Source organism: Amblyomma mixtum, chromosome 4 (assembly GCF_055824585.1).
Source record: "Amblyomma mixtum isolate Tamu chromosome 4, ASM5582458v1, whole genome shotgun sequence".
Classification (NCBI taxonomy): Eukaryota; Metazoa; Arthropoda; class Arachnida; order Ixodida; family Ixodidae; genus Amblyomma; species Amblyomma mixtum.
In genome coordinates, this window is record NC_143015.1 from 20096718 (window position 1) to 20113816 (window position 17099).

Below are 17099 nucleotides of genomic sequence, written 5' to 3' on the forward strand. Positions count from 1 at the left end.
GGGGCAGCTATAGGTACCTTCCAGCTACAACAGCCCCGCTGCTGAGGACCCAGAAAAATGGCTCGACCAGATGGACCGCACGACTACGTTCAATAGATGCGAGGATGCGATGAAGACCAGCAGGAAGCAGACAAACGACCAGCGAAAGAGAACACGATGCGAAAGCTGTCTAGCAACTTAAGGTTTAATGAAAAAAGCCAAGAAATATAAGGTGAAAACGCGGAAAATTTTAAACAAAACCAACCCAGAAAAACGTCACGGAAACACTGCAAAGGAAAAGCAGGTATCGAGGAACGCCATCCGGTTTCCCTGTAAAGCCTTCGCCACACACGTGTCGGAGTTCTTATCAATAAAAATGCTTCGAAAAATTTTTTGCCTACCTGGTTACACCTGTTGTATGCAATTGTCGCATTATGCACGCCCGGCAGGCAAAGTTGATCGTCATCGTCTTTGCATTCTCGGCAGTGCAGCACGAAGTTGGAAGGGGATTTTTCATGTGAAGAGAATTTTTGTGCTTTTTTCAATCCTTCAAGGAAGGGCCAAAGGGCTCAACTTCACATTTTTGTAGCGAACAGAAGGGCGCATACGACTTTTGGACCTTGGGTTGAGGCTGTCCCGGGATCATGTTTGCTGGATGTATTCAGTAAAGGCCTGAAAGCCCCTTGTCTCGTTCAGTTCGCATCATTCAAGACTGGTGAAGGACGGGATTGAGTTGTCATGACTGTTGACCGCCCTAAACATGTCATGCGCCCACCAGATTGAGGAGAATGTCCACGGTCGGGTGGCCAGACTACGTGATGCAGGCCTTCCAGAGAAGAACATTGCACGGTTGGCGGGAAGACCTTTGGGAAAGCTAAAAAATTGCCGACGGTTATGTAATTTCCTAATGCGAAATTTGAGCGGTGGTCACCAGCTGTTTCATCTTTTCGATAGAGTGAGGCAAACAGTGCGAGAAAGATATGTATGAACAATTACAGACAGCTATTTTTGAGACATATTCCTTCTTCAAGAAACACTCCACTAGCAGTAAAGTTATACTTGAGAGAGATTACAATACAAAAGAATTATTGCACTTAAAGTGCACTACCACAAAAGAGAGAGGCAAACAAACTGAACGCAATTTGTTCACTGAAGCTTAAACTGCTGCTCGGGCGGTCAACGCCCTTCTTATATCAATGCCCTCCCCGTCTGTCAGTTCTTTGCGTTAAGGCATGCGTGCACAGGCACACAGTGTCGGCTGTGCAGTCTCCTTCTCCTTCTCGCGTTGGGCCCGCGTCTTCATTGGTCAAAGGCCGGGAGTGGCTTCGAGCAGCACCTGGAACTTCCTGTCGTGGCGGCGCCGCCGTCGTGCGAGTGAACACATGGAGGGCGTCTCTTAGCGCACGCAAGGCTACGCCCTCTCATTCAACATCGCGTAGAAACGACTCGGACAGTCTAGAACAATCGACGACAATCCCCCCCGCACGCCGCGTCGACGAGCGGTGGGAGAGGGGGCAGCCACACACACAAGGCTAGTCGCTCTCCAGGAGACCTTCTCCCCTATCTTACGACGCGCGCAGGCGAGAGCTGTTCGCGCGGCGCTGTCTTTTTTTTCCTTTCTTGCTAAGGAGGTGAGGAGGTTGCGCGTCGCCCACCGCTGTCGCTGGCGCAAACCGCACGAAGTGACGGGACTCGGCGTCGGAGCGGAGCGTTTTCACTGTTGCTCGGTTGCTGCCACTTGGGCGTTCAGTCATTTTCGCCTAAAACAACGTTTCTAAGGCTCCATACAAGATAAAACAGAATAAAAACATTGGCAAAATATACGTGGTCAATAATTTTATTTTGTCTAATACCCAAAGTCACGTGACATAGAAAAGCGCGTGCATTTTTTTCCTTCCTCCACTACCGCGCGCTTTTTCCGCCTGCTGCCGGCGTTCCCAGCGTCGTTGTCCTCCATGGAACGCCGACGGAAACTCGCAAAGCTGAGAACTTAACTGGTTCTAAAGCAGCTGCAAGCTGGAGCTCGCAGGCACTGGGTGCGTACTGTGTAGCAAAACCACGCGGAGGAGAGCGAATACTTCACAGCGGTAAGCCAGCTGGATAGGCTGTAGTGTGAGCGCACTATAGTTACATTTTTCCCTTGAAACGCGCTGTTTCAGATGCAGCTCATGAAGGATGACGATGGAAGCCTATTCCATAAATACTATCGAATGCCTCCAGAGACATTTGATATGCTGCACAGCATGGTTGACGAAAAGCTGTCGAAACAGTGGCTGTGCAGGGACCCGATCTCACCGGGGGAACGGCTTGCCTTGACGCTGCGGTGAGTAATTTCAACATCTAGATTATGTATACCCATGTCCTGTCATGTGCAGACTACTTTCATTGCAATTCTGCGATGGCATCTGAGTTGAGCAAGCTGTTTAGTATGGTGCTTGCGTGCAGCGATGTACTGTATGTCCTAAATTATGTCATCTGAACACATGAATTTCAGTTACATCCACATTTGCAGGTATCTCTCGTCAGACATGAGCATACCGGAGGTCGCCATGGCGTTCCGGATCGGAATCAAGAGGGCAAGGGAGGTTCACCTGAGCTCACTTGCCAGGTACTGTGGGACGTGATTTCACCTCTGTACATCAAGGTACGAAATATATGGCGCATTATATAGCATGGCACAGTAATACATTGGGCTGTACTCTGCTCTTTTAATGGAAATGTAATAGACAACTCACTAAATATAAGCTAATTAACTTTCTTGAGTGTAATTATGATGCCAAGAATATTTTTCCTTGTTTGATTATATGCTTTGCAAGTTCCTGTGATGTTATATATGGTTGGCATTGGACCAACACACCTGGCAGGCAGATATGTGACATGTTGTTCATGCTGAGCAGAGTATGTACCAAATGACCACATCAGATACTGCAGTAAATGCACGTAACAGGAGTGGCAATCAATGTCGGGGAATGCCAGCAATCGAAATGCACTCTATTATGTACCGTAGCAATACAAAACACGCGTCGTTTTCTTGTTACAGCCTCCAACAGCGAGGGAATGGCAGTATATAGCCGCAGGGTTTTGGCAGCAGTGGCAATTTCCCAATTGCTTAGGTGCAGTTGATGGCAAGCATGTGAACATAAAGCCGCCCAAATATCTGGAAGTCTCTACTTCAACTACAAAGTATGGCAGTGTTGGCTCTATTTAATTTGTTACAGTGTTAAAGGGCCTAACATCTCTACTACAATGTGCAATGTAATGCATGCATTACACGCAGTTGTATTTGCCTCTTTACAGGGCACCTACTTCATCCTATTGACGGCAGTAATTGGCAGTCGTTATCAGTTCAAGCTGATTGATGTTGGTGCTCCTGGACGCCTCAGCGACGGAGGCATATTCAAGGATTCGTCAATTGGGAAACGCCTCGTGAAAGGGCAGCTTAACCTAACGAAGGCTGCCCAACTGCCAAGATCGACTGCAGTGTTGCCTCACTTGTTTGTCGGCGACGAGGCATATCAGCTCCGTCCCGATTTCATGCGGCCGCTACCTGGGAGCCGGACAAACTGTGAAGAGGTGGTTTTTAACTACCACCTGAGCCGTGCAAGGTACATGGCGTTGCACACAATTTCTCCTTTGAGCCTTTTTATAAAGTTTTTTTTTTCAATGAGACCAAAAAAGTGCTCTTCAATAAAGCTAAAAGTTGGTGGACGTTCTCCATCTAGCCTAACTTTCAACTTTAGTTAATCTGATTTCTAGTTCAGTGGACTCTTTGCCACGTAACAACCTCAACTTTTATGACCCTGCAGTCATCGTGGCACTTTTCAATGTGTTTATAAGGCTAGCACGTTTTCTTCGCTACTGATTTTGCCCTCCTGAATTGCAGGCTGTCTCCGGGTTTCTCGAATTAGCACTTCTCTGCGTCATCCTCTCCGCCCTTTCCGTTTCTTTCACACCATTTTTTACCTCTGACTCCACTGCATAGAAGACAAATGACGAAATTTAAAAAAGTGATATTTGTGTAAGTCCTTTTATTTTGGGACGTTCATTGTGTTTGTTTGAATCTGCCGAGTTCAGTTTGTTTTCATTAATGACACAAGTGAGATGTCTTTTCGCGTGATTGCACAGTTTGTTAGTGCCAGAGAGAAGTTTTATTACAGTGCAGAATGAGTGCGCCTGCATGCCTTTTCTGCTGAAGCAGTGCTGTTTTTTAAACACAAAACTGACTTTCTCTTTTGGTGGAGGTGTGCAGAAAAATGCGTTCGGCATTCTAGCTTCACGGTGCAAGATTTACGATCCACCTGCAGCCAAGTAATGCTGATCATGCTATAAAAGCTACATTTGTACTGCATAACTTCTTAAGCACAGTGAGCCCACCAGCATCGGAATACTGCCCTGTCGGCTACGCAGACTCCGAAAGCACATTTGGTAAGGTCCTGCAGAGAGCATGGAGAAATGAGGCACCAGGCCAAACATCTATGCTTGAGCTGCAAGGCACAAGGGCCCGCAAAAACTCCCAAGCTGCAGCCAATGTGCGCAGGAATTTCATATTTTTTTTTCTAATTAGGACCGGGTGCCGTGGCAATAGAGTCTGCCTGGAGTGCAGAGGCCAGTGCGGCATCAGCTGCTATGAGTGGTAGAGGGAAAAATTTTTTGTGATGAAGACGAAGAGTGTCAGGTGCGCTGCACGCACTCGCGCACACGAGAGAACAGGAGGAAGTAGAGAGAACACAGATCACCTCGACTTATGCTGCGTATACTGCTTCTAAGAACCCTTCTTACGATGCGACATATTTTGGCGACGAGGATGCTGTTTTAACGTTTTAACGTTCGTCATGAGCTTTTCTGGCCTGCAGCCGCCACCGCCCCTCTTGCAGACTCCTGGCTGTCCTGCCCTTCCATGGGAGCAATGGGAGCTGCCGTTCCGGAATTACATGCTGACCTCTGGTGCCTCTACTTTGGGCGCGGAACGGCGAAAGGCCGTCCTGTTGAACTGCATCGGGCTGGAAGGTCAGCGCATTTTTTATATATTGGCGCCCGCTTCCTGACTGACACCGGCTCTTCCATGTCTATTCTTTCTGAATACCTGTACCACCGATTCTTCGCTGATACTTTCCCGCTTAAATCAACCGCAGTTCAACTCTTGGGTTATTCTCAGCCTCGGATTATAGACCAAGAGCGTTCTGTTGCCATAGCAAAGTTCCATGACCGTATCGCCTGCATCGTGTTGTATTTGTCTCGGGAGGAACAACGCTGCTGGGTCTGGATTCCATTGCAGCCCTACAAATGAAGATCAAAGGTGCATCGTTGGAATATCTTTCCATGACACCTGATACACCTCTGTTACCTCCTGAGCTATGTACACGCTTCGAACATCTCTTCTCCAAGGAACATTGACAACAGAAAAGAACACATCAGCACGGCAGAATCTTGAGTCGCTTATCATACAGACATCGTCTAACACACTAAACAGGAGTGACGGGACTCTACATCCGTTCTATGCTAAATCATTAAAAACGCTACTGAGTGCTACAAAAGGACGGATCCGTGCGCCGATTGCTTCATAGTGAACAAGGGAGCCGTAGCGCTCCCGAAACGTCTTTCCATCTTTATTGACTTCAGCCAGTGACCAGCAATCCTCATCACCATGATTCCTGACCAGACGGTATGCCGTCAAACCCTCGACTACATAGACAGGAAGTGCCCGAGGAACTTCAGAAGTTCGAAGCTCAAGATATCATTGATCGGGTTGGCACTTCCAAGTGGATTTGTCCGATAGTAGCTGATCGGAAAAAGGACGGCTCCATCCGAATGTGCTTGGATTTGCGTGAGCGGAACAAAGCTATTGTGGCTGACAGTTTTCCCTTGCCTCAAACGGAAGGACTTCTACATAGCTTCCCCGGGTCACAGCGTTTTTCGAAGTTGCACCTCGCCTCGGCTTACCATCAAGTATCGCTCAGCCCTGAGAGTCGGGAATTGACTACATTCATTACCCATGATGGCCTCTTCCCCTTCAAGCCACTTTGTTTCGGCATTGCTTGGGCGCCTTCGGCTTTTCAGAAGACGATGCACCTAATTCAGAAATGGTGCTAGGGTGTCTTTCTCCCCATCGACGACATCATAGTCCATGGCACTACCTGACAGGAGCACCTGACCAACCTTCGTGCTGTTCTTGAGCGCCTGTCCCAAGCCGGACTCAAGATCAGCCACAAATGTGTCTTCGATGTTCCGAAGCTCACTTTCTTGGGGCACGTTGTCAGTGGTGGAGGACTGTTTCCGCTTTCTTCTGCTATCGAGGTGATTGCGAAGGCTCCGGCTTCATCTACCGCATGGAGAAAATTTCTAACATTCTGCCATCACAGTACCAGCCTCCACCGCACCTTGGAGGTACGCAGCATGGCAAATCAGGATCACAATCCGAGGCATTAGAAGAAAAACAAACACCCCCAATCGTGCACTTAAATACTCATGGTAAAAAATTCATGGTTGCTACAGTGCGTAACGCCACATCTACACTGATGGCTGTGTACCGTCCTTATCATCAGCGATTGGCGTCTGGATTCCGTCAACGTGCACCACAATTTCAGCGACACTCAGCCACCGAACCTCGACTACTGCTACCGAGCTGGCTGCTCTGCGTGCTGCATTTAGTTACATTCTACAACAACCGCCAACAGCGTGGGTTATCTTCAGTTACTCTCGCGCTGCACTACATTCAATAAATTCTAGAAATGTGTGATGAGAGGCTAGTTGGTAAGACATTCTGAAGACATAAAACTACGCATGAGACAGGACACAGAAAAGATGCAGACAGAACGAGCGTAGAGTAGCAACTGATTTATTGGACGAAAAAACGACCTTCTTTCAAGAGCAACGCATGCGCAACGAAACTTAACGCCCAAAGCAAAAGTACACAATCTTATCAGCCCAAAAAGTCAAGTTCCTTCTGATACGGGTGAATTGATGCCTCGGTAACACATTTTTCGCACCGTATCTAGCAATTTGCCAGGCGAAGCCCTATCGAAAATCCCACCATGAAATATGGTGGCAAAGTTGGTGTAGATAGTACAAAATATGGTGGTCAAGGTGGAAAATATGGTTGCAAAGGTGGAACATGGTGCAGCCCATGGTGATAAACATAGTGTCCTAGGTGGCCGTGTTGGTGGCGATAGTACAAGGAATGGTGGCCAAGGTACAAAATATGGTGGCAACAGTGGACAGTATGGTAGCCAAGATGCAGGATGGTGCAGGCCATGGTGAGATATATGGTGCCCTTGGTGGCCGTGTTGGTGGTAATAGTACATAAAATGGTGGCCAAGGTCGCAATAGTGTGAAGTATGGTAGCCAAGGTGAAACATGGCGCAGCTCATGGTGTGAAGCTCACGGTCGCAAAGTTGCAAAATATGGTGTCCTAGGTGGAACCCAAAGTGGCAGTGGGAGTGTCATGGTGCGTAGTGGCACGCATAGTGACGAAGAGAGAACTCATGGTGTAATGTAAGGTGGTGCATGGTGTTCTGATCTTGGTAGGTCATCATTGTGTTGCAAGAACATTAAGCTCCGATATGGCAAACGGTGATCACAATTTCGACAGAATTGACGTCCGAACTATGGCAGATCATTGTGAATACTTTGAAGAATATAACTGGTGATGTTTGCTGTTCAGTGTTATTAATGGCGACATTCGCGGTATGCATTTGTTGTAAATATGTACAGCATGGGCATTAGCTGTTATAGTTACAGATATAACGGCAGACTAGCCGCGTCTGCGAGATTTTCGTTACGTTTTCAAGAACTCCATAGACGTGGCATTGCACTCCAAAGCGGCATTCGAGCGATTAGCGATAGGCCTGCGCGGTCATGTTATCAAATGATGGTAGTGCCGCGATCAGAAAACGAGCACGTAGCCATCAAAAGTGGGAAGTCCGAACCTATAACTAGCTCCCAGACTTGCGCCCGGCATGTATCACAAGATTTTAAAACTCGGCGCTTAAGCACGCCCTTGTACGTCCGCGGTATCAGCTGCGAGTTGGCGTCAGTGCGGCGATCGCAGGCGCAAGGACGTACACACAGCTATGGCTGGGCCACACTTTGCGCGGCTCGGCGACACTGTTTCATAACATTGATGGATTATGTTTTTTTTTGCATTTGAACGTACACCTATTAGACATGACTCTTTCACGATCCTCTTGTTCAGATCAGATGTTTAAGCTGTTCATCTGAAAGAACTATGGCGAGAGGCATGAAAGAATAGTACTAAGAGTTTGATGCACCTGGTTGTAGATGTCAAAAAGCAGTACCCTGACCACTCATCTCATTGTAGTTTTCTGCATGCTTAAATATGAAGACTTGGAGACAAATTTATTCAGTACACACAAAGAATGCAGTTTGTGACACAGATATCATTAATACAGACATTCAGCAATCCTATGAAGAAAAGGACATATATACATTTAGCTTGCACACTATATTTTCAGTTTCTCTCACAGATACAAATACATGTAGAGAATGGTATAAATGAAGGATACAGAAATGGGGGACTGACATTTCATAAGTGTCTCTTGCAATCCAGTTTCCGCACCAGTGCCACTTTCAACGTACTCCAAAGAATGTCCCCAGGTTGGGATGTCAATGCAATACAGTTCACTTGTACAAAGATTTCCAGCATGAATTTCCTTCACATGCTTTTTAAGCTCCCAGTAAGAGCTGCTGCTCCCTTGCAGCATTTGCAGTCATAATGCATGATCCTTAAATCCTGCCTGAATACACACTCAAACAAACAAAACAAAACAAAGCTCAACAGTCTAGTCTCCTCTCGCGTAGCACAGGCAACGGCAGCTAGATACGCTGGGAGACGACTTTTTGTACATAGAATAACCTATTTTACCGCTGCTTAAAGTAGCTGTGCCACTGCCGTGGCTCAATGGCTATGATGCTCGGCTCCTGACCTGAAAGACATGGGTTGACCCTGACCATGGTGGTTGCATTTCGATGAACGCTAAATGCTAGAGGCTCGGGTAGTGTGTGAAGTCATTGCACGTTAATCAACTACAGGTGGTCAAAATTCTCGAATTCCTCTACAGTGTTCCTCATAGTCTGAGTTGCTTTGGGATGTTAAACTCCATAAACCAATCAACTTAATGCAGCTTTAGATGTTCAAACCAGTTTGGGTATCTTTAGTGTGACATACACCATGCTCATTTGATTCAGTCCCTCTCAATTGTGTTAGGAAGATCACAAATAAAGGTTTTTTCCTCCTCAGGAAACTCTATGAACAAGCAGGAGTCAGCCACTTCAGCTGGAAGCACCACGTCAAGTGCTCTCTCAAAAGATACAAAGCACTCTTCTATGTGTGGTGGTGCTGCAACCACATCAGCAATTATTATTGGCCTGCATAAGAGGATGCAAGTGTTAGCTACGTTCAAGAAAAGAATTTTTTCAACGCGTTTGTAGCTCGCGCTGAGTGTCCTAATGAAGGTGTTGTCAGACCGTGATGGCCTCTTGTATGCTGTGCTATGGTACACCTGCCTTGCCTGAATGAAGCGCTCGTACTCAACAGCTTCTGATGCTGTGATTCCGCAGTGACGGTGCAGAGCATCTTGCTCCTCAGAGCTCAAAGCAACACTCCAGCCCCTTTCCCAAGAGGCACAAGTTCTCTACGTGCCTGGCAATATGCACATGGGGATAGCCAACCATTTTTCTACACAGCTGTTTTTCATGTGCAGGGAGCTGGCTGCTTTCAGTCAATTTTTGTAGTTGCTGGTTCATGACTATCCTTTCTACAATCTGCTGTGGAATACCATTTGCGGCTGAAACCTGGCGAACGATCTTTCCATTGCCTCCTTCAAAAACGAAGGCTGAGTGTGCCCAAAGTGGTCCTAGGGCACGGGCGCAATTAGCCAGGTGAAGTAGGGCATGCACGTTAAACGTCAGGAAGGCAACACCATACAGGCTCCTGCTCTGCACAACAAAGCTTTCCAGAAGCAACTCTGAAAATGAAAACAATAATGATGGTTAGGTGAAATGCCAAGCCAAAAAGCAACTCCATCAAGGCAGTTCCTTTGACTTTTTCGGCAAGTCTTTGGTTGAAAACAGATTTTAACTTCCCTATATGAAGCACTTCTTCACTCAAGTAGAGTGAAATTTTTAATACTGTAGAGAAACTAGCAGACTATTAAAAGAGCATATTAAAGGAGCAAAATGACAAAATAAGTTTGTACTACAAAGGTAAAATAAAATATGAGCAAGCACTTGAAGAAGAGTGAAAGAAGTCTAGAAAATGCAGGGTTTTACTTTCACAATATCTGTATGGTTGCCAGTTCGTACGCTTCACAAATTTTAATTAAGGTCACTTCATGAAAATGATTTTCACAAAAGTTCTTTCATTACAGTTAATTTTGTATTCATATATGCTTTCCACAAACTCACAGTTGTACAAAATGCTCGAAACCTGCAGGTTACATTATTGTTGACAGACTTGGTATGTATGAAGTACACTGCAATGACTTTGTCAATTTCAGATGGGGTGAGCTTCTCTTGTAAAAGTATGTGAACACCTTCTGACAGTTTTAATAGGTGTTTCCAGTAGTCAGGAGGAAGGATGCCATCAAGACAGGGGAGGGCATAGAAGAGCAGCCACTGCCTCCATTCAGATGCCTTCCAGTGGCCTCGCTCTCTGAGTGGTCGTGGCAACCGTGTGACACAGTGCGGAGGCTTGATGGTCAAGAGTCGCGCTTCTAATTTTGCTACTGAAGAAGGGGCACCTGCAAGGATGAAATTGCACAATACATTTACATAAACCCAGTTGAACAGAACTAGTGTATAATGCTGTAAAGGCACACATACAGTGGGAACCCGAGTATCGTAACACCAGCTGCAATTTTGAGACTTTTAATCAAGAAGTTCCATCTGTGCAAAATGTGCAGTGAAATGTAGAGGTACATAACCATCTGGTCACAACTTTTGCACTGTTAATGCTGAGAACAAAGAGGTATGGTTGACAAGGTATGGTTCTAAATGTAGCTGTTTGGAAGCTTCAGCGGCATTGATCTTTGACAACACAGCAAACATCCTGCACACTACATTTAATGAGTTGTGTGTGTGCTACTATGAGAAAGAGTTCATTCAGTTTGTATTTATGTGGACCCAGAAAGAGAAAGTTTTAAATGATATTTTGGTATCTCTCACCCACTCAAAAGCCTGAACATTTTTCGAATTACTGCAAAGACATCACACAGTACACAAAACTAAAGACCACACATGTTCAAAAAAAAAACGGTAGGAGAAATTAGAAATACAACTCAGCATATTTCATCTGTATTAAGTAGTTAGTAAACTACACTGAATGAAATTCTAGTGGCGCATGAAAGTCTGAACTCTATCACCGCCAAAACCAAACATATTGATACGTGGCGGCTAGAAGCAGCAATAGAAACAGCAGAGGTAATCTGCTACGCAAGGGACCGACGGCTTGGAGTAGTCTCATAGCACACAAGCTCGCACCTCAGCGTCGTCTTCTTAACAAAACCACTTCGTCGTCCTCCCAGCGTCCGTAGCATGACCCCCCTCGCGGCAAAAGCACCGTCCCGGTGCGCACTACACAGGCCAGCTTGACGGCGAGTTGTAAGGTTTGAGGCGGGACACATGGACGATGTCGGTGTGGGGAGCAGCGGCCGGGAATGGCGGATGTAGCGGGGTGATCTCGTACGTCACCGCGGTCACCGGACGTACGACCCGATAAGGGCCTGTATATCGGGGAAGCAGTGTTTCACAAAGGCCCACACGGCGGGAAGGGACCCAGAGTAAAACAAGTGAGCCAGGAGAGTAGGTGACTTCACGACGGCGACAGTCATGACGTCGTTTCTGATTGACTTGGGAGGCTGACAGCCGCTGGCGGGCGACAAGACGGGCAGCGTCGGCGCGAGCGATGGCGTCCCGAGCGTAAGGACTCGTGGAGGCGGTGGCGGGCAGCACACTGTCGAAGGGCAGCAAAGGATCGCGGCCAAAGAGAAGATAAAAAGGGGAGAAACCGGCTGTATCGTGACGCGTAGAATTGTAGGCGAATGTAACAAATGGGAGGCTAATATCCCAGTCGCGGTGATGGTCGGAGACGTACATGGAAATCATGTTGGTGAGGGTACGGTTCAGACGTTCAGTGAGCCCGTTCGTATGCGGATGGTAGGCCGTGGCGAATTGATGACGGACGGAGCAGAAGCGGAGCAGTTCGGCGACCACGTTGGAAAGAAAGCAGCGGCCGCGATCGGTGAGCAGGTGACGGGGAGCACCGTGGTGGAGTATGACGTTGTGCAGGAGAAAGTCAGCGACATCAGTTGCGCAGCTGGTTGGGATCGCTGGCGTAATAGCGTAGCGCGTGGAGTAGTCCGTCGCGACCGCGATCCATTTGTTTCCCATAGCAGACACCGGAAAAGGGCCGAGCAGGTCGAGGCCGACACGGGAAAACGGGTCTTCGGGGATGGGAATCGGCTGAAGGTGTCCGGGAGGGAGAACCGAGGGCGTCTTCCGTCGTTGGCACAGCTCGCAAGCGGCCACATAACGGCGGACAGAACGGTATAGACCGGGCCAAAAGAAGCGGCGGCGCACGCTGTCGTAGGTGCGGGAGACGCCAAGATGACCGGCCGTGGGAACGTCATGAAGCTGCTCAAGGACGCTGCGGCGCCGGTGTTGCGGGACCACGAGCAAGAGGTCAGCGCCGTCAGGCCGCATATTGCGCCGGTAGAGGACGTTCTCATGGAGTTTTCGGGACGGAGCGCTCGCGCTAGGCCAGCGGCCATTAAATCATCTCTTGCTCATTGTTCACCACGTCTCATTCTTCGGCTGGCCGCCACGTAACAATATAAAGGTGCATTACTAGAGAAACTTGTAGACTTTGTGAAATAAAAACTGACAGTAACGCTGGCTGGGCATTGGCTTACCGACATGAAAGCGTCGATCACAGTTTGAAGTGGAGAGGATCGTCTCAGTGAGTTGCCTCACAACTCCTTGAAGAACGCAGTGCATGTATTCAACACTCTGCCCATTGACAAGATCAAAACCTAAAAAACAATCACAACATTTATAAGGAAAGTACAATGCAATGCTGCAGAATATTATGCTTGAACTTGTAAAAAAATGCATGTGAGAAGCCAGGAATTAAGAATAAATAAGAGCTGGACTAGCCAATGCTTCAAAAAAGTGATGACAATTGGGTGTACTGTAAACAAAATAAAAGCAACCTACTCCCCACAGCTCAAAGTGGTGCGCTGAGCAGCACACAAGGTAACCTTATTTATGCGTGGTTTTTTACACATACGAAAATTGGACAACTGCTTCACCTCATAATACAAAGCTCAATGCCTGCACATCACTAGCTCACCAAGTGCTAATTGCTTTGCTGTCCTGAAAAAGTGTAGCAGTGCATTAAACAGCTTGCACAACCATCCTGAGGCAAACAAGACAATGAAAGCTACCAATTGAGAGCAAGTAGCTACGCACACCTCGCTGTCAAATATATCATGACTGTTGTATCCCCAATCCCCTGCCAATGTACTGAGGTAACTGCAGGAATGATGGAAGTAAGTATGCAAACATAACTTGCTCAGCCCTATGGTACCTCTCACGGATGCAAGGCAATGGTATCAATGGCATCTGGTCTCTGAAAATGTGAAAAATGCAGGTTCACTCTGCTTGAAACAGCAGGCATTACTAGCGAGCATAAAAGCAGCCAGTTACTTGTTTAGATGTGTCATAAAGCACCCACAAATCTTCTGCCTCATATCTTACGAAGAAGGCACTTAGCTTTTTATCATAATCAAGAGAGAACACCGTACACTATAAACATGCTGGGAAAAATCACATTGTTTTCAACACAAGGAGAGCAAGAAGCCTGCAACTAGATATATTTCATTAAGGTCTGCTAAGCATCTTTACTTTCTGAAGCAATCAAAAAAGTACAAAACTCAAAAAATGGCCTTTTTTCTTAACAACAGAAGTAATAACACACTGATGAATTAAATGAACAGTGATTGCAATTTCGTGAGCTATACCATTTGATGCGTACCTTTGGATCTTACCATCAAGCCCCAACAACTGAATTTTCGGTCATATCAGTACTTGTACTCAACTAGTGATTCACAACAGAAGTTCTCTTACAAGATAACAAAGATGAACAAGACCAGCAAATGTTGTTCAATACAGTGCATGCATGCTGACCACAACTATTTTGCATGTAGCTGTTTCAGAAATAGTACTCAGTCTGCAGTATACATCATTGTAGCAGGACCAAATTTTCTATGTGCTTAACCCACCAATAGTTTCAGCATCTGAGTAACCATGTGTTTTGTAACAGCATGCTAGGTATTCAAAATCACACAGTTGTTGGTTTATGGGGTATAACGTCCCGAAGCAACTTAGGCGATAAGCCACACTAATATAATTGTAGTTACCTATATCTATACATCATACAGTGACGACACATCTAACTATATAAGCACGGCAATAAGTGACAAGTCACGATTGCAAGTTGAGCTCTTTCATAAGCAACTGCTATTAGGAACATATATACAGTTGCATTACATTTTTTTTTACTGAAAGTACAACTGAGGTTGCGTATTGAGTAGTGCGATACCCTCAAACTGTCTTTAGAGGCTTGCAGTCCCAAAACACGGTGTTTACATGGACTGCTTCAGGACTCAGCTGTGTATACTGAGAATCCTGCTGACATACATGAAATTATGTGTACAGCTGAGTGCGGGGCACATGCAGAAATGTTTAGATCAGCATTACAGCAGGTAGTGCTGATACTGCTGCTAGGACTCTTTGCAGTCACAACTGCACGCAGTTATTCAATAACATCAACACCCTTTCAATGCTTCTGCATGACAAAACAGATGAAGTACCAAGCAACGTAATGATGTAGGGCTACACAACTTCATCTCAAATTTTTCAGCCATTAAGTATGATACGTATCAGGTGACGATGAAAAAGGCACAGCTTTGCAGTCCGTAATACAGCTTGGAAGCAATAGTGCACAATATGCGAACCAGTCTGACAGCTCAGTGGTGGCGGCAACCAGTAATGAGTCACTACCAATTCTCTGCTCGTACTTTGTTGGTCTGTATCATGAGAATATAAGTAAATGCTCATGGCACTAGCTGTAAAATGGACCTAAGTCTGTTTAAGAAATGTGTTGTGCTACAATACTAACCTGCAATCAGCTGTGATAATCACTCTTATATCCAAGTCTACCAGTAGCAGTTAAAGTAATGCAAAGCACACAAAGACTGGAGAGGACGTGGAGGTAAAAACAGCTTACCTTTCAGGTTCATCAGTGCGGATGGCCCTTTGAAGCCATTGATATTTTCATCGTGCTTTTTAGCCAATTTCATGTCGCGCTCAACCATCTTCGTTGTCCGAGCCTCTGGCTGCTCTTGTGCGACATATCGCATGCTCCCTGAAGGAGAAGAGAGTGTAAGGGACATAAGTATGCAAATTTATGCACTTTAAGAGACGCTGCTTCTGTAATGGTTTCTTTTCTCATCATCTTCAAATCACTGCTCGTTCTCTAAAAGCCAAAAAATACTCACCTTCTATATGTTCTCCTCGGATGAAGCACCATGGGCATCCAAAGTAACCATTGAAGGTAACCATGTTCTGCACAGCAGCTCTTGCGGGCGCATCAACTGACCAGCACAACACAACTGGTCTGGATAGGTGTGTGCTAGTCCGGTACTGCCACCTGATTGGTTTGGTGCAGTTAAGTTCATGCACAAATTTTGAAACGAAAAGTTGCATATTCGGATGGCTTTTGCCCAACCATAGTCCTGCGAGAATCGGATGCTTGAAACGCAGGTGTGGCGGCAGTTCATTAACGATAAACTGCAGAGGCCACACGGACGTCTTTGACGACTTCCACACTGGACTTCCGTCCGTGTTCACTGTAAGAGTGAGGTCGTCCATGCCAAGACTTCTAGCCTTCTGCATTCTTGCATGGCATTCAGCACTGGTTACATCTGAAATGTGCAGTGCAAGCCCTTCGAAGCTTGAGCAAGTTGTTGTGCAGTTCCTCCTTAGTGTTTTCAATAAGAAACTGCAGCTGCTTTTGTAAATCTAAAAGAACAAAAAATGAACCCCTGTCTTTGAGTGCTTGAAGGGGTTCTGTATGTTTGCAGTTGGGGCAGGCAGCTGATTTTCCTTGTACTTTCATTTCACCAATGCATGTTTCGCAAACATAGTGGTAGTGCACCACATCCTGGGTTTCCTTGCACCACAACTTCCGGAAAGTGTAAGCGCTTGTTGGCAGAACATCTTCTCCAAAAAGGAAATTTATCAGTTTTCTTAAATCTCCCAGTGGAGCCCATGTTAGCCCATGAGAAATGGCAAATGCCATGACTGCTGCTATAGCGCCAGCCTTCGTAACCTGAGAGTGTGGCAACGTTCCGTTACTGAACTGAGAGATGAAGGAGGGCATGTCATCTTCGCTCCCAGCTGTGTCCCGTTCGTCGGCACTCGGAATGTCGCCGTCGAAACAACTGTCGCCGATTCCTGCTGAATCGCTGAAAATGTCATACTCGGACCCCGCACTATCATTATGATTATCACTGTGGTCGCTTGAAAGCTCCTCGTCGGTCGTTGTGTCGGGCGCCGCACCACCATGACTACGGCTGCTTGAAGTCTCCTCGTTGGCAGTTGCGTCATTGTAGAGTGGGCGGGTGCCTGCTACAGACGAAGCGCCCGGCTGACACCTACTGACACTTTGCTGGGATCTTAGGGCGCCTTCTCTCGAAGGACAGGCGATGGCGGCATCGTGGTCTTTTTGGCGTTTGTAAAATGTCGAGGCCGGTACGTCGAAGGTTTCACCACACTCCAAATACTTCTTGCGCCGTTTTCTTGAAGGCGGTCCAGGCATTTTCTAATGTACACGTCACCTCAGAAACGTAAGCAATATACGCGATTACTCAGGATTTTCGATGCGCAAAAACCTCGCTGTTCGCTCTGGCTTTAAATTAAGGCTCTGAAATAACGGAAGTCGCTCGCGCTAATATCACGTACGATGCATGCAGTATGAGCATGTCATCTCCCCTGTTTGCGGTAATATTATTACTGCTTTGATGACATAACTAGTAAAATCT

The 17099-nt window shown here is 46.5% G+C and overlaps 2 pseudogenes; one reads left to right on the forward strand and one right to left on the reverse strand.

Moving 5' to 3' along the window:
* The first annotated feature begins 1934 nt into the window (after positions 1-1934).
* On the forward strand, positions 1935-6069 carry LOC149345822 (uncharacterized; annotated as a pseudogene).
* A 3110-nt stretch (positions 6070-9179) lies between these two features.
* On the reverse strand, positions 9180-16472 carry LOC149345823 (uncharacterized; annotated as a pseudogene).
* Between the last annotated feature and the right edge of the window lie 627 nt (positions 16473-17099).